This window comes from Lasioglossum baleicum, chromosome 4, assembly GCF_051020765.1.
Source record: "Lasioglossum baleicum chromosome 4, iyLasBale1, whole genome shotgun sequence".
Taxonomy (NCBI): domain Eukaryota; kingdom Metazoa; phylum Arthropoda; class Insecta; order Hymenoptera; family Halictidae; genus Lasioglossum; species Lasioglossum baleicum.
The window spans coordinates 6,411,838-6,438,819 of NC_134932.1; the positions used below are offsets into that span (position 1 = coordinate 6,411,838).

The 26,982-nt window shown below is 44.4% G+C and overlaps 1 protein-coding gene across 4 annotated transcripts in view; it reads right to left on the minus strand.

The window, feature by feature from the left end:
- LOC143207871 (uncharacterized) overlaps positions 1-26,982 on the minus strand; it is a 420,173-nt gene that overhangs the window by 63,577 nt on the left and 329,614 nt on the right. The window lies entirely within an intron of this gene.

Below are 26,982 nucleotides of genomic sequence, written 5' to 3' on the forward strand. Positions count from 1 at the left end.
ATACAAAAAAGTTTATTCAATAAAAAAGATGCCCCTACTTATTTTAAACTAAACAAAGGAAAAACCATCAAGATTCACCATTGGAGTCCTGAGATATTTAATTTTATGTAAACTCAAAAATGATGGTTTTTTGCAATTGTCTGGAAATCAAGGCCGAAACAAAAAAGTGATAGGGGTAAAACTTGTTCCATTTGGGGTCCCCTACAGCTGGTTAACGTTTGGCCGTTTAAAAACGGATGACCCTGTAGATTGGAGCTCGCTTTAGTTTCGGTGAGATAAGGAGAAAAATTGTTTGGCATCTTAATCGGTGTTTACAGCGAAGAATTTGCAAACGAGCGGGAGTTGTCGTGCACCGTGCTCATCAAATCGGAACGAGCCGAGGGCGAATGAAGACGGATCGGGCCATCGAAAGGCGATTAATCTCTGTTAGAAAACAAACTCGAGTTAGCTCGCTAGTGCCGCGGCAACTCGCGGAGCATGATCTATCGAGCTGATACACGCTCGTGATTAAATCTGGACACCGAGAGCGCGGCCAATATTTCACCGGAAGATGAACTCCCGGCCGACTGATACCAGAGAGGGGGTGGGCCGATCGTAAATGCAAGAAGTAATACGGGCGGCGCGCGCGAATGCAATTCTTGGGGCGGACGGGGAAGATGGTCTTATCTCGAAAACGGGGATGGCAAGGATCGATGCTCGAGCTTCCATCCAGCCGGCACTTTCCTCGCCGCTGGAACCAGACCATCCTTATTTTCTTGCCTCAGGGAAACAGCGGGACCTTTTGCTTTCAGCCGGATGCAGCGGCAGCACCGCTAGCCGCCCCCGCGTTACGCCCCCGGGAACTTCCAAACTACAGATCCGAGATACGGGGTCGCGCCACTTCGTGTAGCCGATAAATCACGACGCCTCACCTGAATTGCTTCTTTGAATTTCATTTCGAACCCTGGGACCTCGCTGCTGTCTGATTCATTCGAAATCGAGCACTGAGGATTCGGCTCTACGGAGACTCTGCTCCCATCGGAGTCGCTAAATGGGGATTTAGATTCGATAACATATTCTGAATTACTGCGATCTCGGGTGGAATTTTTCGACACACCAATGTTCCATTGTAAATACCATGGAATAAAGAATGACAACTTTCGAAATCGAGCACCGAGGATTCGGCTCTACAGAGACTCCGCTCCCATCGCAGTCGCTAAATGGGGATTTAGATTCGAGAACATATTCTGAATTACTGCGATCTCGGGTGGAATTTTTCGACGCACAAATGTTCCATTGTAAATACAATGGAATAAAGAATGACAAGTGAAAATATAATGTGAATTGATAATCTAAGTTCCAGGATGAATATCTACACTGCAGAATACGCTTCTTAACTTCACTTAATAGCGGCTTCCAACTTTCACCTCTTTCCAGATACAGTTATCCACTGTTAGACGTAGACGTTTTCACATCCCTTAACTGTAGAGTGACTTCAAACTGTCGCCCGGTGGTATATAATCTTCAGCAACTAGCTGCATTAAACGCAGTCATTACTTGGAGGATGCATTAGAAGTTCGAAGAGTAATTGACCTTGGCTGTCCGCGATAGCACGGGAGTTCCATATTGATCGTCGTCTATATGATCACAGCAATTTACCTCGATTATCATTCCGCTCTAAGGCTATTCACGTGTTTGAGCATACAAAGGATACAATGAAATAGCAAACCTAATGGAAGTTAACGAGTTTGTACAGATTGATCCGTGAAGGTGTAAATGGGTGCAAATTACCGTAATTTCTCGTACACGTATCGGCAATATTAGCTCCCTGTTTTGTAATAATAATTGACGTTTGTAGCAAGGATTTCGAATTGCGAAATTCCTTCAAAGTCGAAACGAAATAACGAAATAACGTTACTGATATTTATACTTTACAGTAAACTTGCGCATAAAATAAACATAGAATATCAGTTTCTTCTATCGATATTAATAATAGCAGTTAACCATTGTACGCTGATTAATCACTGCACTCAAATTTGAAAGGTTACATTGAATCAAGCTCGCTGTTCGTAGAAGAAAAATGCTTGTAACGTATACATAGGGTAAAGTACCCAAATATGGTATAGTCGCGTATTATGGCACTACCTTATATCTTGTAAAGGAGAAGTCGCAGTCTAGTGAGAAAATCCTCAAACATTAGTTTACCATGTGTACTCAACAATGTGCAGTGCAATCGCACCATTCTATAGATTTTAATATCAATCCTCGATTCGAGGTGTACCATATTAAGAACCCCCGAATCTTATAGGGAGGAAATGCATCTACATCTGGTAATTTTTTGGACGGAAAAGAGCATTCTAAAATAATCAAAAAATGACATCAACAAAAAGTGGTTCATTAGGGACTCGAGGTGTACCATATTAAGAGCCCCGTTCGCTGGAACCTGCAAATGACACACCACAAAAAGAAATATTTTTCCCAAGCTGTATTAATTTTTAACGAACTTGACCCCAGAATTTTGTAGGGAGGAAATGCATCTACAACTGGTAATTTTTTGGACGAAAAAGAGTACAATAATACAAAATTAAACAAATAATACAAAATTACTACAATAATAAAAAAATGATCAACAAAAAGTGGTTCATATTTGGGCACTTTACTCTATAAATTGTTGTTACTAAATTAACACTAAATCTAACGACAGAGTTGGGCATTAATCGATTAAAATTTTTTATCATGATTGATTGATTAATGTATACGATTAAAAAAAGAAATCGTCGAAAAATCGGCGATCGATTTCATTCGTTTGATGAAGTTAATCGTCAATCGTTGATTAAAAAAAGGAATCATCCGAAAAAAAACATAAAAGCACGTAAATAGAATTTGTATTATGGACCAAATGACAATACACCTAAACTCAGTTTACCTTTTTTTCAGTATTCGTACAGTTCTGATTACGTATTTCATTTCGAAATTTCAGCAGTTAATCATTAATCAACTATCCGATTGACGATTAATAATCGTTAATCGCAATTACCAGTAATAAGTATTTAATCGTTAACCACAATTTTTTAACGACTAAACGAGGAGATTAATTGTTAATTGCGATTAACGATTGAAGTAGAAATTTAGTCGTCAATCGTTGATTAAATTTTTGCCCAACCCTGCCTAACGAGTATTAAAATTGATTGACATACAGAGATTAACGACGTTTAAGTAGCTCGAACGAGCGCGTTATCCGAAGAAAAATCATAAAGAGTTAGGATTAATAATATATCTAATCCCGTGGTTCGATTGAGAAGGCTCGAGTCATCGATAGACATAACTACGATCGCCGATTAGATAGTCGCCGGTGGAGTCGCATGGTCGATGACAGTGAACGATCCCCCGATCGATGATCCTCAGGGATTACCGAAGACGCTTCCGGCGTGTCCTCTCGATCGTGCTGGATCGATAGTTGCGTCACTGTCCAGCACCTTCGAGCGGGCACTGATAACCGTTGCCTGACGGTTAATTAATTCGCCGGCTAACGTAATTACTTAGAGCTTCCAGCGTGTACGAGCGATACTGACGCGAGCGTGTGCATTTGCATGCATTTGTGTATATGTATGTGGATGTGTGCGTTTGCGTGCGGGTGCAGTGCACACGCGCGTCAGGACGCTGCGATCGGACACTCGCGCGCGACGGTTGTTCACGGATTTATGGCCGGGCGAGGATGATCTTGTTAATTTGAACGCGGTCTACGCGTCACGAGCCATGTATTAGTTCTTGAAAAGGATTATTAGTAACGCTATCCACGCGAACGGTTTAAGTGCCGGATAAATAGCGCCGGGTATCGATCGCCGGCAATTCGGCTACCGAGACTCTCAGATAAATAGCTTAGCAGCGCGTCAAAAGAAAACTATGTTTCCCCATTTTTTTTTTAAATTGCACCTACAAAATAATTATGTATTAATTACTAGACTGTGCATTTTGCGCATTTATGAGAAAAACAGGTTTTGTTAATTTATTTAAAAGCCTCATTGCAGGACGTTCTGAAAATGATCGATGTACTGAACAGAGAGCACGAGATCGATTTAAATCTGACACACGTAAGCAGAGAAACATTTATTTTTAACGTAGCTACATATAAAGTTACCGTGCGTAAATCATTGTACCGCAAAATGTATTTTTGATTGTTTACTAAAAAGCTTTCCAACAGAGGCTACGGAACATATCACCAGAGTAATTCGATATACAAATTGTTTGCAGTACAGATTTAAAATTACCGTGTACAATCGTGTCGGGGAATAAGTGTAAAATGCAAACATAATTTTTGATCATTTTTCGAAACGTTTCCCAGCGAGAGAAAAATCGTCGACGTTCGGGAATTCATGAAACCGATTTAAATGTTAAACACGCGGAAAGATAAATACTGTGGAGTAATTTGTTCGCAGTACAGGTTTAAAGTTGCCGCGTGTGTAAATTATTCAGCAGCGAGTGTAGAACGTACGTAGAGCGAGCGTAAAAAATTGATAAACAGCGACGTCGACGAGTAGCTCGATGAAAAAGGCGAAAGACGTTGCGCGCGCGTCCGTACGTCTGCGAAATGTGCTACATCCTGTCCGGGTTACAATTTCAGCGACCCTTTTACTTCTTTAGCATAACATTTACCGTACCGTGTAATATCCCCCCGCTGTACATCCAGGGAACGATGATTGCTGAACTTTATTTCGCCGGACGTGTAAAAATAAAACAATTACGGGCCAAGGCTTACTTGTATCCCCGTGAAACCGGTGATAATCGTTAAAAATACTTACCCGCGGCGAAATTAAATTTTGTGTATTTTTAGCATTGGCGGAATTAATTTAATGACTGTAATTTCGGGGTCGGGTGTACATTGTGTGGCGGTGTCGACGATTCACCGGGATACCATAAATTTACATTTAAACGTCCATAAACCCATTAACGCGCGGCATTACTTTCTGTACGACGTGAAATTACGCTTAATGCCGGGGCGTCCTTGATTTCACGCAATTTCGTGAAATTCAGACGTACCGAAAATATTTCAACGTTGCCACCGACGTTCTCGCCACTGCCGCGCCGGCCCCTGTCACGAGCAAAACCGTGCCGATAAAAAAAGCTGCCGCTCTTAATTAATAGCCCCGCGCGGAGTTTAAATTGCCCGCTGAAACCGGGATCTATTAAAATTATCTCGCTGCGCCATTGACCGCGGTAACGTTGCAATTTGTGGGACACGGAGCCACCTTCCGATGCGACTCCGTCGATTTTCTACAAAAATCCTGCGCCCTTGACGAACGACAACTTCTACATAATTGTTGTTATATTTAATCCCTACAAAAACATCCTGTAAACAGGAGCCAATTTTCTATGGCCGTAAAAAGTAGTGAGATCGAACAAAATACGGCCAAGTTCGTTAGCTTAGAAATACCTCTTGCAATACTGAAAAACGCGTTTGTAAAAATTAGTTTAGAAGAACGCTATTTAATTTTTAAAGAGTTACATGGAGGGCTAAATTATTCAAACTTGGCCGCTATCTAACACCTTTTATGGCTATTGGTTTAAAAAGTAACGGCCAAGTTTGAATAATTTAGCCCTCCATGTAACTCTTTGAAAATTAAGTAGCGTTCTTTTAAACTAACTTTTACAAACGCTTTTTTCAGTATTGCAAGAGGTATTTCTAAGCTAACGAACTTGGCCGTATTTTGTTTGATCTCATAACTTCTTATATAGTTATAAGCCTCTAAAAAACGGCTAACAATAAGTTCTTTCGTGTAAAAGGAGGCAGTGCGAGAACTTGGCTGGTGCACTAAGACTTTTGAGACAACCTAATAAGTTCGGAAAACAAATTCCATCATAAAGCGAGTACGGGGACTGTTCCGACCGAAGGTGCGTCCTCGTAGAAGAGGATCGCGTTGATTTAAAGAAAAGTATCTTTCAATCTCGGTCGGCTAATTAAGAAACACGGGCCGGCGCCGAATTATTTCGCGGCGGTGGTGGCAGGCGCCGGAAGTTTCGCGGAATTGCGGGCATATTCCTCTGTGGTTCGTTTCCACGAATGGAATCCGAGGGCGTCTCGGCGCTGCTGGGCCGGGCCGGCCGCGTCGTTTCGGGACAATGTAATCGTCCCTAATCTATGCACGATAATCTCCGCGGAATATACAAGCTCCTGAATTGCTGCGGCGCTTCTTCCCCCCTGGTTGCCTTAATCTTCCCCTCGTAGCATGCTCCCGGCATCGAATCTCGTGGTATCGCGACGCGATTCGAGCACCTGACCCCATCCAGTAACTTCTCCTTGTAATTTGCCATCGATTACGGTGCAGCGCGATCGTCCGGGACCGAGAGCCGCACTGGAACACGGCCGACGAACGCTCCGGCCAATCTCAGATCTCGCTGACCGGCGAATTTAAATCGCGATCACGATCCCCGGGGCTCGTTCTTGCTGACATAACAGTGCAAACAGCGCGGGAAGGAATTAATATTTCCGACTGTGTCTTCGGGCTGCGGAATTCCCGAAGTTGCATCTTGAACGGCTCATGACCAACGCGCGAACTTCTTATACGTGACCTAGATTATTATACAGTCTTGTACTTTTCTTTTGTGGTACGCTTTGATCTCCTTATTAAAAGGTAACAAAAGTTTGATGGCTGCTTAAGCTGGCTTACAGGGGCTCGGAGATTAGAGTCTTTGAGGAACCGAGCGAAAAGAGCTAACAAACTTGTTGATTTTTAGGCTGATACCGCACGTATTTCTGTGTATCCATTTGCGGATGGTCAAGGCGAATGGAGATCTAGGTCTTCTGTTAGGCTTGCTATTAAAACCGATGTGAAATAACAACCACGTTCAACTGTGTTAAACACGGTTAGGTATGGAGATGTAATCTCGCGTCATAGTTCGAAGGTGCGGCACGATATACAAGATTTCACGATGTAAACCACGATCTGGTGCCTTAACACTCGGTTGAGTGCGTTAGGTTAGGTTTAACCATCGCACAGTGGCCGCCTATGGACAAAAGTCGAAAATGCAACTATTCTCCGCTTTACTAGTCCCTTCAGAGGTACCTCCGGTGTATGGAAGAGGTGCTGGGAATATAATATTATCACAACAAAAGGCAGAAATCATGTTTGAAATTGAACAATTGGCAGACAGCCACGCGAGACCTGGTCCAATCAGTTACCGACTTTCTTTTAATCAAGAACGTTATTTTGTGTCCTTTCTTCAAATTTTGAATATGGAAGGTATCGAAGAAGCTAAGGAATATCCACTTTGCCTGTTTCATTAACCGTTCAATTAGTTTTGTAGAAATAATAGAACACTAAGTTAGAATCACGTTTTATAGACTATCTTCAGATAAACTTTTCTCAATTTCGACCTAAAACATTCAGGGGCTCTGATATATTTCGATTTCACAATGATTATACTTCACAAATATGTAAAAATTTCCTGCTTCAAACTGCTTTGAACGACTCTGTGTTCTTTTTTCTGTTTGGAGTAAAAATGTATTTTTTGTTATATTTTTTGTGATCAGACATAATTAGTGACTTAGATTTTATAAATATCTACTTCACAGGTATAGCACCTTTATAATTGTGAAGTTACCTAAATATTCCATCCATTATTATTGTTATATACATAGGTGATTCATTTAATATTTCGTTAAAACGTGATATTTCTTTTTCTGTGATCAAACGTTCAAACTCGTTTTATTGTGATCGGATTTGGTGATAAAACTTGAAAGCAATTTTTGTGATTAATGTTATAATGTTTATAAAATATTATATGAAATTCAATGTAATTTTTGTTCACGTTTCCTCATTTTTGTAGATGATGCATTGAATTTTTTTTTAAATGACCCCTGTTTCCATCACTTAGAATATACAGGGTGATCCCAAACGAAAGAAAGATACTTCGAGGTCTTATAGGAAATTTCACGCTGATCACGAATACCTATATAGTTTTTTCACGCAAAAATACACAAAAGACGTCGAAAAAAACGGTTTTTAGCGGGAAAAAACTATTACACTCTACTTAGGGACCCTTAATATGTATATGGAATATTCGTGATCAGCGTGAAAATTCCTATAAGAACCGGTCAGAATGACCAGTTCCAGATTTGTATTTTACAATTATTGCATAGGAAATGATTATTTAGGTACCAAAGTCTAAATAAAATTAATCTTGTCATTTTTATAAGATTAATGCACATACTTTTAAGGCTCGGTAGGTTTAGCATTAAAGTACATCAAGAAAAACTGAATGCAGCATTACCCTGGGGTCTTCCGCGCACCTGTTTCTACGAACCGTATGTGGACAGTTAAATGTAACCCTGTGTGACAGCTCGAAGGTGCCACGGAGCATCGTAATCGAATGAAAGTTTCCCGTGTAAAGTGCCGGGAGTATCGGGGCATCGTTGATTACGGTTTTTCCAGGGCCGGAGAGGTTATTCGGTATTCAAGACAGCATTTTACATCGGTCCTCGTCGAACAGAATCAAACGTAGTCCGCCCAGCGGCTCCGTAATGCTCTGCTTTACATAATTACCGGCTGATTCTGAAATATGTAAATGCAACGAGTCGTTATCGCGCTGCGTCGCGATGAATGCATCCCAGTGAGCAGGCGGTGCATCCGCGGACGGTTACAGGGCCGCTTGCACAACGTTACACGCCACGCTCGCAGTTGAATCCGAAACGCTATTTAATATTTAGCAGCCCATTATGAATCAATCCGTCGCCGGGTATCCCGCGCGTAATCCTGTATTCTATCCGGCGGATATACACCGTGATACGCAGCTTGATTAGGGGGCCGCCGATTACGACGTTCGCCCGTTCGCGATACTTCGGATTTCTATCGGCATTCCTACGCGGAATTGCTTTCGATCCTCAATTTCGAGCTGCGAAATCGCCTCGCGAATACCCAACCGTTCTCGGACACCGATGTTGTTCCTTGGATCGACGGGAATTACGATGCTCGATTTCTTCCGCGCCGTTATGTCATCGACTCGCGGCAGGCTCGTTCGAAATCCCTGCGACGCACAGTGGGCCAAACCGACGAAATCTGTGTCAAAATCAAAGAACTTTCGATACAACTGAGATAGAGCGATGAAATTTTTTTCAAATGAAAGCTGACACTTTCGGAAAAAATTTCTTTTTAACATGCGACATATCATTTCCCGTAGATTCTTTCACGCTGATTTCAAATCTGATTGCAAAATTTGTCTACGACCTGAGGATTTTGCAAGAAATCGATTTTTGTGAACACAACTTATGAAATTTTTCGTTGAAATGAATTGGTAACCCACTACAAGTTTGAAGGAATATTGTATTCTCATATATAAAACACATTAAAAATAATCATAATGAAGTATTTGAACGTTTACTTAAAATAAGCGTGAAAAAATCTACGGGAAATGATGTGTCGCATGTTAAAAAAAAATTTTTTCCGCGCGTGGTATTGAAAAAACCACAATTTTCTTGAAATCGTGCAAGTTTAACGAATTCTTTCAAGGTTAAAAAGCGTTCGTACCACAATGTCCATAATTATCCCATATTCCGCAAAGTTTCAGCTTTCATTTGAAAAAAATTTCATCGCTCTATCTCAGTTGTATCGAAAGTTCTTTGATTTTGACACAGATTTCGTCGGTTTGGCCCATAGTGCGATGCATCGTTTACAGCGATGCAAATATGTATTGACATGTCTCGAAACGACGGAATTCAACTTGAGGCTTGTCATTAGTAGACTGCGGATCTTTACGTGAAGTAAAAATTATTTGATCAATTGTAAGAAGCAGAAGACAGATTAAAATTTCTTTCTTGAATGATTTTAATGAATTGACAATAATACATCGACGTACTTACACTGTTTCAAATTGCACGTTATAGACCTTCTTGGCCCCCTGAAGATTAAAATAGTCGCGTAAAGAACTTCTGAAGGAGTCTTGGGGAGACAGGTTGTTCATCTCTGGTCGACAATGGGGTAGGAAAGGCGATCGGCAGGCGGGGTAGCTAGACAGCTCCCACGGGAGAGCGGTCCGGGTAACGGTTAAAGGGAAATCTGATCGATAGACGATGCATAAAGGATTACAGGACGATAAACGCTAATTAAGTCGTCGAGTCGACGGCGGAACATCTGGTCGCAGTCGATCGGTGCAACGATCAATCGTAAACGGCGTCGGCGTGGAGAGGCGGCCGGACGTGAGTCACGATCGATGTGGAAAGCTCGCTCGCTCGCTCGCTTTCGGCTCTCTCGAAGGTCTCGAGCGGGACGATAATAATTCCGCCGTCACGTTTCCTCGTGTCACGAGCGGGCGAGCGAGCGAGCAAGCAAGCGAACCAGCGAGTGAACAAGCCAGCGAGAACGGCGAGCCGCGAGCGAATTCTGCGTCTCGCATTCGGAATTCGCTTTCTCGGTCGACCTGGATTTTCCCACGGACAGGTTTACCAGGAATCTGGGTCTCCAGCCGATAAACTCGTTATTCGCGGTCGACGTGTCTCGTCCTCGGTGAATATCGATCGCATTACCGTGGAAGGGCCCACCCCGGTTATCGGTAATTCGGTGACCCGCTCGAAAACCACCCACTCTCGAACAACCGTAAACCCGCGCGGCGAAACGCGTCCTCCGCCGTCGCCGCTGCGCTGTCGCGCTCGCGTTTTGCCGCTACGACACGGTAATAAATAGACTCATCCTCACGTGGAATGAAAATTTTGCGCGTTTTTACACGATCTTTAAATAACACGCTCCGAAAAATAAAGATACGTAAAGCGACTCCCACTAATATTCGGACACTCTTAAAAACACCGTAACTTTTCAAATATTGGACTTATGCGATTTGAACTGTTTTGGAAAGCTAGGAAGAAAATTAGTTTACTACAGGATGTGAGAAGAAATTTTTTCAAAAATTGCATTTGACCGGAATTGTAGAGGAAATACTAAATGTTGCATTTTACAACTTTTTTATTCGGGCCTATATTCAAGTTTTGAAAAATATGTTTTGTAGATCTGTGTGGGTTATACGCATTGTGAAAGTTTCATCGAAATCGGTTGATGCGGGGAAAAATGGCAGTCATTGAAAGATGTAAGAATTCTTGGATTTACTGCTGTTATAGGCCGAAAATCGTGAAAATCTGCCATTTTTACCATCTTTAAATGCTTGCAGCTCATTGCAACGACGACCGATTTTGACGAAATTTTCAGGATATGTTTAATTGAAACAGATCTACAAAACGTATTTTTTAAATTTTCAACATAGGCCCACATAAAAAAGTTGTAAAATGGATCTTTTAGTATTTTCTCTACAATTCCGACCAATTGCAATTTTCGAAAAAATTTCTTTTCACATCCTGTAGTGAACTAAGTGCTCTAGCTTCCGAAAAAAGTTTGAATCGTATAGTCCAATATTAAAAAGATTATCGCGGTTTTTAGAGCGTCTGAATATTAATGGGAGTCGCTGTATATACAGTGGATCCAATAATATTCGGCCATTAAACTCTCCAGACTGGAGAAGTGTCTTGGATAACCCGCCATCAACACCTCTATCATTGTCCCCAATGAGGCAATTGTTCCCGAACACTAGGATCATTTTGCAATCGCGTTAGTTTGAAGTTGCAGTTCCGAGTCAAAAATCTTCCCAAGTGCCGATCTAGTCTGAAGGAAATCTGATGAATCGATACAAGAGCAGGTTCGCAAATGGGCCATCTGCTTTAGCAAGACGAAGTTCTTACGTGATTGGTTCCGCAAACTAAACCAATCGATCCTGCCTTCCTAACCCACTTCATTAGGAAACTAATGCTTGGCCTTGAGGCAGTTTATAAACCACAGGCACGATCCTTGATTCTACCTGCTACGGATGGAAAATATTTGTTGTCCCGGGTATAAACGGTCAACTTCTCCCACGGTATACATTTGATTAACCGATTCGTGGGGCCAATGTCAAGAAACCAATGCAAACTCGAGGCTCAGAGATGTCTAAAAGAATTTTAACGTCGGACACGGCTTAAACTTGTGCGCAATTGTTTGGGACATCCGCGGGATAGTGGAGAAGTAAACCGCAGCGTGGCATTTCGAGAGGAGAGGCTGAGACCGCAGATCTCAGACGCCGGAAATCCAGGAGCTCGAGTACGGGCGCCGAAAATCCCGGTGTCTCGGTCGGGCGGGCGGGCGCCTGGAGAATTCCAGGAACGCGGTGTAATCTGGCTAACGCAAAAGAACGATATTCATTATGTAGGGGTATGGTGGGATGAAAAAGCGCGGCGGTGGCGTTTCATAAAGGGCGGCTAAACGTGGATTCGGTGACTCGTGGCGCATGCAAATCGCGCTTGGACCGCGCGTCGTTGCTGAAGACACGGTCTCCGCGGGGCGACGGGATATTACAGGGAGAAGAAGAGCCCCGGCGCCTTCCGCAGACTCTAAACGGACAAAAGAGGAACCGGCGTTAAGGCGGGCAACCGGTGCGGCGTAAAAATAAACAGGCGTGACCGGGAGGCGGGGGTGTAGCGAGTGTAAAGACGGGAAAAGACGGAGGGACGGAGGAGTGGACACGCAAAAGCAGAGAGAAAAGAGAGAAAGAGAGTTCTCCTCTACCTGGCAATTTCATTACGAACCACAAACGGTACCGTGGCGGAGGGTCCCGGGACGGAGTGGAGCCAAGATGGAAGGAAGTGAACGAAGGAGGAACAAGAGGGAGAAGGAAAACGACGCTGAACGTAAAATGTCAGCTTGCTTCCTCGACAAGAAAGGGAGCCAGAAGTCTAAATATTTAGAAGGGCGTCCCACCATATTTAAATATTAAACATCGGCTCCAACGGTTTCCCTATTTTTCATCCCCGTTGAAACCCTAGTCGGGTAGAAATGGGGTGTCTCCACGTGATCTGCCGCGACGAATGAAGATATCGAGCGGAAGCACAAACTAATATTTTCAACGGGCGATGCGTACGCAATGACTTTCTGTCTCCTTGTTTAAGCCTCTGCTCGTTTCAGCGAAAGAGAATCGTCTGGGTTATACAGCGAGTCGAATCTCGTGACCCATTTTCGCGAAGACTGCTGAAGCGATTTCAATCAAATATCGTCTGAGAACTCTGCCAATAGCGTACTAAATAAATAGAATGTACATACCAGTTTTCGCAAACCCTTCGGCAGACAAGTTACGCAATCCTTACACAGTTTGAAAGCGATGGATTATGACTGTTGTTGCGGATCGCGCGAGCTCCGCGACGGCACGCGACTTACCTTGTATAGAACAGGGGAGAGAGAGGTGACGGGGTTGCCAAAACCATAACAATGATTCGCTATAGAGGTTCGCTCCTCCTCTCTTCACCTCACCGTTCTGACTCTTCGGGCACAGCTGATTACCCGAAGAGTCGGTTGCTCTTCTAACTCCCGCTTCGCTTGAGCGGTTAGCAATTTTCTATTAAAACTATAGCTTCGCTTGAGCTAGATACTTTATACTCCCGCTTTGCTTGAGCGGTTAATTGTTGCTTAACGCTATAGCTTTGCTCGAGCTAAAACGGCGTTCCTCACAAATCAAAGAAAGGGTCTTGCGCTTCTCGGCCTTCTTTTTGTGCTTTCTTAATCTAAATCTTTAATTCGATCTTGTTTCCTTTGCGTTCTTTCATAGTTAAGTGGTGTCGGGTTCTTTAGTTCAATAAGTTAGATTCTTAAGTTTCTAAATAAAGTGGACGTACTGACTTGTGCTTTAGACACTAAACTAACAGTGCTAGTGCCGTTAATTTTCACATCCTTCCTACTATTTCTTTACAACTGTATTTCTTAAATGTGGGTATTGTTTGGAAAATTGCATTATCAAAAGAATATATATAAGTGCTACAATAAGAAATCTGATGCGTCCTGGCTGAACGACTTCACGCGAGAGCAAATGTAGTAGCATAATCGTGTCGGAGCCCATTCCACCGATTCAATTTAAAGAACGTGCTCGTCGGGAAGAGGCTTGCGAAGAGTAGCGTTCGCGGCTTGTTCCGCGGCGGGGGTTAAAAGCGATTTAAATCACGGTCGACGTGCTTTCACGGCGACAGGGCGCGTCGGAAGCGGGAGATTCATGGGGAGAGCGAGAAATATGAAAGGAGGGAGGGAAAACAAACGGAACAACGGAGTTAGAGAAGGTCGAAGGGATGGCGGGGGCGCGAGAGCTGCGGGAATCCCGGTCGTTCCTGAATCGGAACTGTAACCCGTTAAAGAGCGTTTCCGCGATGCTGCGCCCGATCCTCGACTTCCGGGCTGGCGAGCTTGCAGTTTCGAAGTTCAATCAAAGCCGGCAAACATCGTTAGCCCAACGATCGGCTTACCGATACGTAATTAAGCCCTTAGGAAACTAAATCTGCAAGGAATTGCCGTGGTAATCGGCTCGATGCCAGACACCGCCTAGAAGAATCGCTGCTAACCCTCCCCGCTCTTCTGCGCCGCCTTCCGCACCCATCAGAAGCCTTGAAGAACTTTCAAACTCGATTATAATTATTGATAGAAAGAGTGAAAAGGAAACTCGAAGCGCGCCCGGCCCCCGGCTGTCGGCAGGACGGAGTCGGAGAATTAATTGGCCGATCCGGATTTAAATCGACCGATTGAAATTTTATAATCGCGTCCCGGAGAGTCCCGGGTCTTGACCCGTGATAACGGCGTCTTAAATAATAAGCCATTATGAATGAATAATAAAATGGGATCGCTGCGCCGAGGAACCAGCTGCCGGGCGGGCGCGCGCGCACTCTAGACTCGATAAAGAACAAATTACATTCGAGTATTAATGCGCGTTCGCTCTTTTCCTCCCTTCGCGCTTCCTTTTTTCCTTTATTCGACTCGCTGGATAGATTCGAGGGGATGAAGGACAGGAGAGCGTGGCGGTGGAAAGTTGCATCGGAACGAGCCCTTTTAAACGCGAGAACCAACTTGGAAGAATTCGTTGCTCGATTACCGCTTCGCCAGAAATGGAATCATAAAGAATCCAGAAACGGAAAGGCGGAACGAACAAAGAGTGGGGGAGCGAGTGAGAAATAAAAGGAGGAAGGAGAGATAAAGGGGGAAAGAGAGAGGGTGGTAACCATGGAAATTCGTTATCCAGAATGACCCCGGTTATAAAGTTCGCCGAGAAGTTCGTGCCGTTCGATAACAGGCTAGACGGAAGGTCGACAACGACAAAAGGGGGCCGGGCCGGGGGGGAAACGGAGACGAAAGTTTGTTCAAGATCGCGCATAAGAACCACGAAACGGAACAGAGGTGCCGGAAGCGTGAAAAATCGACCGGGAGTCTGGGCGCCCGCATTTAACTGTCTCAAACGAAACTGGAATTTTAATAAAACGTTTTATTTCAATCTCGGCCGGCCTCCTCGCGGCCAGCAAACTCTAATTTCTTTTTTACTGAACGCCACGTTCCATTACGTCCGACACAGTTTCTTACCAAACCAGAGTGTAGAAAGATTTGTCTGGGCTCTCTTGACTGTTAGATCAATTAGTATCGGGCAGACTCGTGATCTCCTTATAAAGAACCAGTGAAACTTTAAAAATACATTTTTTTTTTTACTATAAGCATTCTGAATTTCAAATAAAATCGATCTTTGCTGCACTAACAATAAGATCTAGTACATTATTTATATGTTCTTTTTCCTCTTTTCCACATCCTCTCATTTACCGGGAGGTTTTTGTAGAATTCCGTGCAATGTTTCACTGTTTCTAGAAAGGATTTGGACGGTATGAACGGACAAAGGTTCGTAGTCCAATAACGTTGGAGCGAGCCCCAAAATGGTTTAGTCGATCACCGTGTTCGTATCTCGGCCATCCGTTCCTCGCCGAATTCCCGTTCAATTCCGCGTCTACGTCGCGCACGACGAAGGAACAATGGCCGATCCCGGGGCACAAAGAACATATCGGGGGATAAAATCCGGCCGCTCAGAAATTCCCTCGAATTTCCTCGCGCTACGCTCCCTTCCAATTCTTCCCGGCTCTGCGCGGGCGTTATGCATCTTTAAAGGAGCGCCCCGACGTCGGCCGACGTCGCAGTCGGTTTAATAATTCGCAAGTCAAAGAAACTGGCGGCTTGCTGCGTCCTCCGCGACAGGGCCGTAGAAGAATGCGATCCTTCAAGAGAGCATGATTGAAATCGCCCTGGAATTAGGCTGACACGGAAACCGGGGATTCAAACTTTCCGTTTTCGCCGACCTGTCCCGTTATCCGTCTACCCTCGTCACGTTGTCGCTGACGGCGATGATATTCTCGACAATTTTTACCTCCGGATAATTTGTTATATCCCCCAACGATAATAGAATAAGCTTCGCTCGCTTTGTTAGTGTACAATCCATTTTTTATTCTTCATTTGTATCGATGTCTATCGATGGTTGTTTACGTCGATTTGTAATGGTAGTATTCGATCTTGATTACTATTATCACGAATACACAGGACTCGAAAACGATGTGTACGATTGCAACCCGGAAATATTTGTATATCAGAGATTGCATCTTCATGAAGTTTACGTCAGATGAATTGGCGTGTTTGAGTAGCGATAACGAGTTGATGCAAAGTGATGAGATGTTGAAATCGTTGCTCCCCCAATATTTCAGTCAAGAAGATCGAGCTGCCTGATCCTGGAGTTGTCGTATGCTTGGGTTGCTTGACATATCAGTTGTCTTAAGCTTGAACTGTTCGATGCACGAGCTGCCCTGCGTTTAAGCTGCTTTGTGTACGAGTTGCTTACATGTTTGACTTGCTTGACGTTTGGACAAGCCTTCAAGCTCGAGTTGTTTGATACTTGAGCTGTTTGACGCTTGAGCTGTCTTATGATTTAGCTACACTGTGCATGTGTTGCTTGATGCTTGAGTTGCTTCATGTTTGGACTACTTTAAGTTTGAGCTGATATTTGAACTGCTTAATGTTTGATCTGCCTTATACTTGAGTGGCTCGATGTTTGAGCTTTATCTACCTGGCGCATCTTTCAACCGAATCTGCTCGAGCGAACGCAAGTCTGGAGTGGTCGGGGCAGTTCGAAACAGACTGGAGCAGCTCGATTACCCATCGCTGGCCGATTCCACGCCGTGAATCGATCGCGGGAAACTGTTCCGCAAACAACGGGTCGACGGTTCTAGGACGGGAAACGTTGCTTTACGAGCCTTTTACGGCAACTTCGAAGGACGATAATATGCAAAAACAGGATGATTGATTTACCGTGGAGCATTACGTCGACCCCGTTCCGAGTTCGCGATTTGAGAGATGGCGAACACACGGCACGGCAAGAAATTAATGACGCAAGGGGCAAGAGGCGACCGTGTTTACCGCGACGCGACGCAGGGCGTTTCGTGTTTATTTAACAGGCACCGGGGAAACCTGCACTCTTGACCGAATTCCCGAAGAGATAGTTCGTAATGAGTTTTTCGTACAGAGAGCCGGCGGAACATCGTTGATCGGCATGTAGCGTCAACATTCTCCCGCGGAAGGAAAGAAGATCGTAGAAGATAAATTTAAATCGTAGATCGCGAGAGACGATCTCGGAGAAGCGGCTCGGATGTAATCCCGTTACTTTCTAGCCGCGCTGTACATTACCATCTTGAACGGGGATAACTTTCCCACGGAAATGGAATTTTATTGGAATCGGTGACTAAGAACCGCGCGCCGCGACCGGGAGGGATCGTGCATTTTGAGAACGAGGCAAATGTTTGCACGGCGAATCCCTGGACGAGCTTTAAATCTATATGAATAGAAGTTTAAGAGATCCAACTTCCGCAGCAATCTTTAATGAAGTTCGCATCGAGGACGGTTCGAGGAACTGGGTAAGCTACCCGCGGCTGCAGGACCGTTCGCCGTCTTATTTTACTTCGAGAGGGAAACCTTGCGAGTAATGGAGAGAGACAGAGAGAGAGAGAGAGAGAGAGAGAGAGAGAGAGAGAGAAGAGGGAGGAAGACAGTCGGTCGCATTTCCAAACTTCGCTATTCGTCGCGAGCCACTCGCCAGGAGAAACTTTCCGTAAACTTCCGGTCTTTCTCGCCGTGTTCTTAGGTTTTTAATGAATCGCCTCGCCGAAGAATACTCTGTTTACTCCGAAGTTGTCGACTCGCGCGACGACAGTCATTGATGATTCCATTCGCTTCCTATCAAAGCTGTTCACGGAGCTACGAACACGAGTTGCTATTTTCCTCTTAGACGTGATAGAAGCCGCTCGATCGATCTACAAACTTGGAGGATGCTTTAATTAATGGCTCCGGAACGTGGAGGAGCGTTGGAAGACGAGAAGACTCCCCAATTTTTCTGAAAATTCTATGCACCAGCGAGAAATATCGAAAAAATAATCGTCGCACATTGTTACTTCACTTTTTAAAATTCTATTGCTGACACTGGCACGTAATATTTAAAAGTTATACGGATCTCCAACTTTTATGCGTTTAAGTGAACAGAATCGTACAAAATATTTTATTTAGTGGTACTTTAAGTTTGGGAATATCTGTCGGTGTTTTATACGAGTTTACGAACGCGCGAACAGATTAAATCGGTGAACGCGGAAAATGCACCGCATCGGATTCTCGATATTGGAAATCGGTGACAGAAAGTTCGCGGGGAATCGAAAGAAATTATATTGTGCGCGATTATCTCCCGTTTGAACAGTAAATATATTTTAAGGATGCAATTCATGCATCGACGTGGCGGGGGTTAACGTTCCGATGGAATTCGATTACGCGTCATATTGGCCGAGCTCGCGTCGATATCCGCTCGATAATTCGAGCGCGAACACGGCCGCGCGTTGCCGCTTTTGTATTCGATTGAACGCGCGTCGCCGGCGAGTATTAATTTGTTTTACGTCACTCACAGGACTTATTGACAAATATTGCGTCTCGCGCAACGATTTCGCATGAAAACTCGCAAGGAGTGTGGGTACCGCATTCGCGCGAAAGCGATGCAGAGAGAGAGAGAGAGAGAAGCACCGTGCAACATTTGTACTTCATCAATTCGCGATTTTCATCGCTCGGCAAAGTGATCGACGATGGGCGATTGCGACAAACGTCGCGGTACCGCGACCATACGGGCCCGTTAATACCGTGACGCGAGCCTGTTTGCCAATTTTACGGAAGTACGAGCCGATTCCGGCGGAATTGTTGCAATTCCGACGTCCGCGGATTGCTTTCCCCGGGCAGCACGGTGTAATTTTACGTTCGACCGACGCGACGGCGCTCGGGAAACATTCGCCACTGGGAAACACGATCGGCCATCAATTTGCTACGATACCGGGCACGCGCGCGCCCGAGAACCACCGAAGTTTTGAGTGTTCGTTGTCAAAGCTATCCGGCTCCGCTGGCAGAACGTTGTAATCGAGATTTTAATCGCGAGCTTGGTGACGCGTCGTGTCGGTCAACAATCAGCCCCGTGGTTTCAACCCGCTGCTGAACAGAACCCACGCGTTGCACGTCGGCTTCGAAAACGGAACCTTTCAATTTCAAACCCTGTTCACATCCGTTTTGTTAGCAATTTTTAATTTAGAATTAGACTAGCACGCTCGACGCTATTTTAAAAAATAACACACAATTTTTACGTAATTTCACATAGAAACACTACAAAAGAATAAAACAACATCTGTTAGCGTGTACGTAAAAACTTTAACTGGATCTCTGATTGGATTCGCACACTGGTTGTCAAAAGACCATGGCAGCCGATTTGGAAAGTATCTCTGAATCTACAGAGCTTTAATGTAAAATGGACGGACCAGATTTTCCGAATGATTTGTTTAAGGAATTGAAATTTGGAAAAATTGAGCTTGCGATCTTCCTCGACGGGAACGGCCTCGTTACTCCGGAATCTCGACGAAACGGCGAACAGGAACGAAAAGGAGAATGAGAATTGTAGGAGGGACGGGGATCCCGACCGCTCGCGATGAAATTATTCGTCGCGCTCACGGTCGCGTGCGTATCGAATTTCTGGCGCTGGCCGCGTACATAATTAACCACGAATTTAGTGGGCGCCGAGGACCTCTGACGGTACACGCAAATAGAATCGCCGATCGTGGACGTTCGAATTCATGAAGACTGCGCGCACGCACGAGACCGTGGGACGGAACGATCAATTACGTCGCTGACGGCCAGACGGGCTGTCGGCCCTTTCCTTTTTTCTCTTCTTCTTTCCCTGCACGGAGATCCTATCTGGATGTTTTTATTTAAAAAACGATCTTTCTTCTCGCGTTACTTGCGCCAACTGCACTAAAATCCTCGGACTGTTTTCCGGAAACGGAGAAGCACGGTGGTCCAAAGTTCCTACTGTTTTCATTTTGCACCTAGTCATTTTTGTCGTGAACACATCAAATTGTACAGTCCAGTTATTATGTGATTGTCTTGCCTAAGTATTGTCTTGCCAAAGTATACTTCATATAAAAAGAAGAGAGACACAACGGAGCATGTACACGAATTGTTGTGCATGTACACGTTGACATTAATTCGACGAAAGCCAGGAATTGTTTGCAACAGTAATTAAAGTGGAAGACTCACAACTACAGTGCAGATTTTATACATTTATGATGCGCTGCTGAAATAAAGAATTTCAAAGTAGCAATTCATTATTTTCAGCTTGTGCAAATTATTCAAGAAACGAAGCAAATTTGGATGCAGTCAGTTTTCATTATGCATAAAAATCGACCTAACTATCAATTAAATAAAAATTACCGCCTAATCTTTTAACTGAATACTACTCTATTCCAGTCCAGTTCGTTTATTTTCCGACCTTCCAATCTTTGCAACGTTTAAGGTTCATCTTCTAATAATAGCAGCAGTACACCATTTACAAAGGACATCCGGACGGCGTCAAATGTCCAGGAAGCATACAGACGTCGTCAAGAGTTGAAAGGTTAAAGGGTATCGTTCGTGATCCTTTCGAAGGTATAAATACAACAACTCGTGCCTAACATCGCCATTCTATGGTCGACAGAGTTTCCTTTAGCGGAGTCCCTGGAGTCCCTTTGGCTGTTCTTGCTCCCTTGGCCGACTTCGACCATTGGACATATCCTTGGGAAGCATATCCGAGGCCTTTGCGGATACTTAAAGGGCTTTACAAGGACCTTGGGAATTCTTGTAAGTCTTCCGACCAAGGATGTTGCCAATCGTTGGATGTTTTTAAAGGACCTTCCGGCTGTGTAGGTGGGAGCGTCTACGTTGACACAGATGTTCCTTGGAGGACCTTCGCAAGAACTTCGAGGATCCTTTGAGGACCTTTGCGCGAACTTCAGCTAACATGTGGGGACCTTCATTTTGGACTTGCGAGGACTTTCACAACGGCGAGCTGATCGAGAGGTCTATGGAGAATGTCTCTGGGATTTCTAGACCCTTCTAGGATGTTTCAATCTTGGAAATTATTAAATAGTTTCAAAGGTCCTTTAATGGTGCCTACGAGGACTTTAGGCGACTTCTCTGAAATTCGTAGATTCCTCAAGGATTCCTCTAATAAATTTCTTAAAAATTTTCGCAAAGTACTGATTGACATGCAAGAAATGACTCGTGAAAAAGATCCCTTTTTCGAAAAGAGAGTGTTTATGAATGGCCAGAAATTTTGAGCGATGCGTCGCTTTCATTTCCATTTTTCTGGCGTCGCTATCGGCCGCAGATATGTCGGCTGCCATCGGCGGCAGGTCACGGGCCACGAATATAATGTGGCCTCCGTGCGAAATAATTTATCGAGTTTCGAGGGAGGGGGCGGGGCACACCGTGGAAACGAACTGGCCAGTGCCTCGACCCGTATGTATTTATGTCGGTCGATCGTGACGAAACGGCCGGCGAGCTCGTAAATCTATCGAATAAGTAATAACGAGAGGGCCGAACTGCACGTAAAACCGGTGATGGCCGCTCCACATCTGTCCGGGCCGACTGACCGAAACGCGTAATTGACTATGGGTTTTTTCCTGGCCTCGTTTACCGGTGCCGGACCTCTTTCGTTCCTGTTTTACCACGGCCCGCGGACGATAAAGAAGACGAATTGTTTTCCCCTCGTCGAATTTCGTTCTCCTCTCTCTTTCCCGCTCGCCGGTCGAACGCGATTTTAATGTTCATGATTCCCCGGGTTGAATTTTACTTTCGCGTAAAACAGATTCAATCGGCCGACAGATTTCTGCTGCTCGCTTCGCTCTCTTTCCGGTGATCTCTGGCCTGTCATTCGGCCATTAAATTTCGTTAAACACGCCCCCCCCGATCGTTGCGCGTTTTCACGGATTATCGCGACGTACCTCGCGAATTTCAAACGGATTCTTTAATGGGAACGGATATGTAATTATCGTTCGCGCTCACGGATTGAAATTAATCCGATAGCTTGCGCCGTCAGTGGTTAGGTAAGTATGTAACTATACGGACGAAATTACTGGTGAATATTCGTAACACGATAATAATTTACAATAATAAGTTAATTGTAAGCTCCGCCCGGAATGCGGATACCGATGCGCATACCGAGCATCGATTACGGTAAATCCCATAACGAGGGGATGAAAGCCGACCCAACTGTTCGTCGATCCTAACGATAACGGCCCCTTTCAACTAATTAAGCAACGCTCGAGGGTGGCTAATGCGGAAGGCAAACTCTCGCAAAAATCAGGGCTGAATCGCTGTTAGGGACCTCTTAATACAGCGACGATACAACAAGGATACCAATCCTGTCTTCTAAAACGTTCTAATCAGCACGTTTATACATGATTTCATCTAAACACTTTAACACAAGATATAAGGTGAGCTGGGGTAAGTGCAGACTGGTTTTTGTAAAGTTGGATTTTAAACTTATGTATTTTCAGTCTGCTATGTAAATACTTAACGCTGTCGGTGTCAAACGCTTTGATAATGAATTGATATTACGTAGGATCCTAATTTTTCTTGAAAATTTTCATTTTGATAGGATATTGCACAAAATGTCAACTACTCTGCACTTTCCCCCGAAAATGGGGCAATTGCGTAACTAAGGGTGGATTTATAGTGGAGCAGCGAGGTGAGCTGTGCGGTGAAAAAAAAGAAAAACAAAGAAAATACATATGTACTTTTTCATTGATATGTGTCGAAATATTGTCACGAATATTGGTTTCTTTTCACCGCGCCGGTATCATCGATACTCGCAGCTCCACTATAAATCCACCCATAGAGATTAAAATTTCTTTCAAACCTTGTTTCATGTGCTACGGGGCAAGAGCAGAATTATTAACAAGCCTTCTATAAAATGCTTTTTATTGCATTAAATTATATTGTTTAGTTTTATAGTTCTCCAATTTTTAACAAACCTCAAAGTTGTATATGTACTTCTCACGTGACTGTTTGGCACTGGTTGATTTAAGCGAGGAAAACACCATTATTCTTGGGCGACATCTATGTCGAATAGTTCATATCAACTTATAGTACATTAATAAATACAAGGCAGAGAAATTTCGCTCATATTATAATAAAAATAACCAGTATATGCACTTGCCCCGTTTACGAACTTTCCCCACCTTATCTTAATATCTTATTGGGATAAGAAAAGCACCTTCTCTAATTTACGAAATGAAAAAGAAACTCCAACACTACAATGAAAGATCACTTTATAATCGTTCTCCTACACAATTCTTTCTGTAACATCCGAGCAACCATTCACGGTTCGCTTTCGCAACGATCGTGCTCGAAGAAACAGCTGTTCATTCTCCGGCGTCGCAGGTTGCTCTAACGGAACTCATTCATCGCAGGCTTGTTTGAGATCAGGTTCATTTGACCGAGTAGCATTAGGATCGTCTCGCCGACACGTTTCGCAACCGGACCTTTTTCGAACGGGAGAGCGTTCAAAGCGTCGCGTCGCGTCGCGCTCACGCAGCTTAATGAATTTCCGGCGTAAAACCGATGATCGAATTAAACGTCGCTCGTAGTTCGTTAGCAACGAGAGGTTAATCGAGGGTATTAACAGGCGGGCAGCGGCGGCAACCGCACGAACGCGCTTCGCGCACTCGCGAGCGTAGAATCCCGGTAAATGGGACGCACGTGTTTGCGCCGGTCTCGTGCCAATTCTCAAGTAGGCGGCTACGCTCCCTTCTCTCCTCACCTCTCCATCGAATCGCGATCCTAACTCCCCCGCCACGAACTTTCATAGACTTCCGTTCGCGCGGCGAACACGCAAAGTGGTCTGCGTAGCGGGAAAACCGGTTTACTTCGTACCAACTATGTGCAAACTGCTCCATTCTGAAATGCGCGATGTGCGAATATGTTAGACACGATTTTCAGCCAGATCGGACTAATTTTATTATGTGCGAATAAAGTCTATATATTCTAATCGAATCGGTTTGCCAATCGTAACATTGAAAGTCATAAGTTTGCGTATTTTCACTTTTTCACAACTTGCGCATATAATCAGATATGCTGGATAATGTTATTCAAACTGTAACACATCACTCACAAAGTCTCCGGTCTAACTAAGAAAAACAAATTTTTTTTTAGAAATTCCACTTTATAACATACTCTCCTTCAAGAGTGATGCATTCATTCCAACGCTCCTCTAACTTTTCGATGCCCTTTATGTAAAACAATTTGTCTTTGCTCTCAAAATAAGCCTCTGTTTCGGCAATCACTTCTTCATTTGAGCCAAATTTCTTTCCCTGGAGCATCTTTTTCATGTCTGCAAAAAGCCAGTAGTCGCTGTGGGCCAAATCTGGAGAGTACGGTGGGTGGGGAAGCAATTCAAAGCGTAATTCGTCCAATTTAACCATTACTTTCGTGTGAGTAAACGCGGCACCCACTTCGAAAGCAACTTGCGCATGCCCAAATTTTCATGTAAAACTGTAAAGACACTGCCTTCTGATATCATCAAGGTGTCAGTTATCTCACGCAACTTCATTTTACGGTCTTTTAAAACTATTTTGTGGACATTTTTTATGTTTTCCGGAACAACTGCCGATTTTGGGCGACCAGAGCGTTCAGCATCATCGGTGCTTGTACGACCGCGTTTAAATTCAGCATACCAGTCGATAATAGTTGATTTCCCTGGTGCAGGGTCCCCGTAATGCTTATCAAGCCACTGTTTGGCTTGAACAGTATTTTTCCCCATCAGAAAACAGTGTTTCATCAACACACGAAATTCCTTTCTATCCATTGTCTTGAAAATTACAAAACTGGGGTCACTAAAACGACTGTAACCTCTAAACTAACGGTCAGAATGCTATACTATCCGGAAATCACGTGGGTCTGTGAACGATGTTGCCATATATGTGTCAGACCGGGGACTTATTGAGTGATGTGTTATCCTATAACACAATGTAAATTACGTACAGCTGTATAGACCCCACTTACAAGTCCGGGTAAGCTTAAATAAAAAAAGTGTTAACTTTTCCCAGATTTCTTGATCGTGCATCTACACCTGCTACAGAGAATGAGGGGAGAGCCGGATATTAGAGCCGCTTATTTGCCACTTTGAAAGCTGCAGACGGTGCGTTCGCCGGCAATAGGCGAATAAAACAGTCTCGTCGATTCAATTATAAAATCTCCTACGGCCGCCGGTGGATCAAAAAGCTCTACGGCAATTAGCGAGCTAAAAGGGGAAGGAAACGTATCGTTTTTGTTCGAGAAATTTTTCCAAGCGCGGCATACGGCCGGAGAGTGCTCTCCGGGTCGGCCAATTAAACCCGATCCCCGCGTATTAATTCCGCTGATCAATAACCGGGGGACCAGTAAGCTCGAGAACCGGACGATCATGGACGCGGTGTATTCGTTATTAAATTCCCCCGCCCCCTCCCCGTTTCGCGTGCCAGGTTACTCATCCTCCAATGCAGCAGCGAGCAGTGTTGATTTTCCTCGTTAGTTCGTCGGAGCTTTTCTCGAGGTCCGGAGCACACGTTCGCGTGCTCCTCTTCGCTCTCCCGGCAAGCCAAGGCGAAATGGAAGGAAATTTAATACGTATCTCGGCGGAAGCGGAAGCTGCTTGCGGTGGAAACAATGAAATTTTAACTCCGCGGGCTACTTCGGGCGAATTCCATCCGGTGCGGGAACGTTCGCGCGGCCGCATGCTCCCGCAAGCCCCGCGTGTTCGACCGATCCGCGCGCACACCCTCGAGACTTTTCGATGCACAAACAATATTTGCGAGGCCGGTTTCGAGGTCGTGTGCATTAGCGAACTCGCTCGCCGGAAAATTAATTATCAAACACGCCGCGAGACTCCGCGCCCCGCATATTTCTCGTGACAGCGTCAAACTACCGACGCTAATTTCGCTCCGTTTTGAACGGTGAAATCGAGCTTTTAACCTGCCCGCCTCCGCTCCTGCCCGAACACCGGCCTGTATTATGCCGCGCTCAATTATCCAGCCGTTTCAAAGGAATTCCACCGACAAGCCGCGCGCTACTGTCGCCAATTCCGCGAACTTTTGTCACGCTCGAGCCTCCGGACTAAGCAGAACGCGCTCGAATCCGGTCAATTTTTATCTGCATTAAATTCCCACATCGACCTGCTCGCCTGGCTTTGTTTTATTTGCACGGTCTCGTCGAGGACGCTTCAGAAATAAAAGGTCCACCGGTCGACAACTTTGCTCTATTTACCCGGAGAATGAAAACAGGCAAACATATGTATGCTCGGGATAACCTCCTTCCGTTTCGACGTTGTTTTCATTCGGCAGTGGGTGCGCAACGGGTCGCTAGTTTAATGGGAAATCGTACTTTCGGCTTTCTTCGGATTGTTCAGATACGTTCGATTAGATTCTACGTCTCGGTAACTGTCCAAATACTACGGTATAGTGCACAATAACGTACATATGTTATTGTATGTGGGTGTTAATGAATGCACACTGGTACTTTTGAAATACATAAAACGTTTCTTTATTTCACGACGCGGGAGGAAGCTCTTTACTAATCGAAATCTTATATATTGTTAGCTTCGACTGACGCTGAGAGGAAAACCGTTCGAAACCAGGGTCCCTCGTACATATCTTCAGACTGTTTAGGTTAGGCCCCACAGTCCGGCTCTTGAAACAAAGTATCAAATAGGATACTAAGAAATCTCTGTCTATAATACGAATCTAAGATAGTTGGTTCATAGTTCATTGTGCTGGTAACTTATTGATAATCC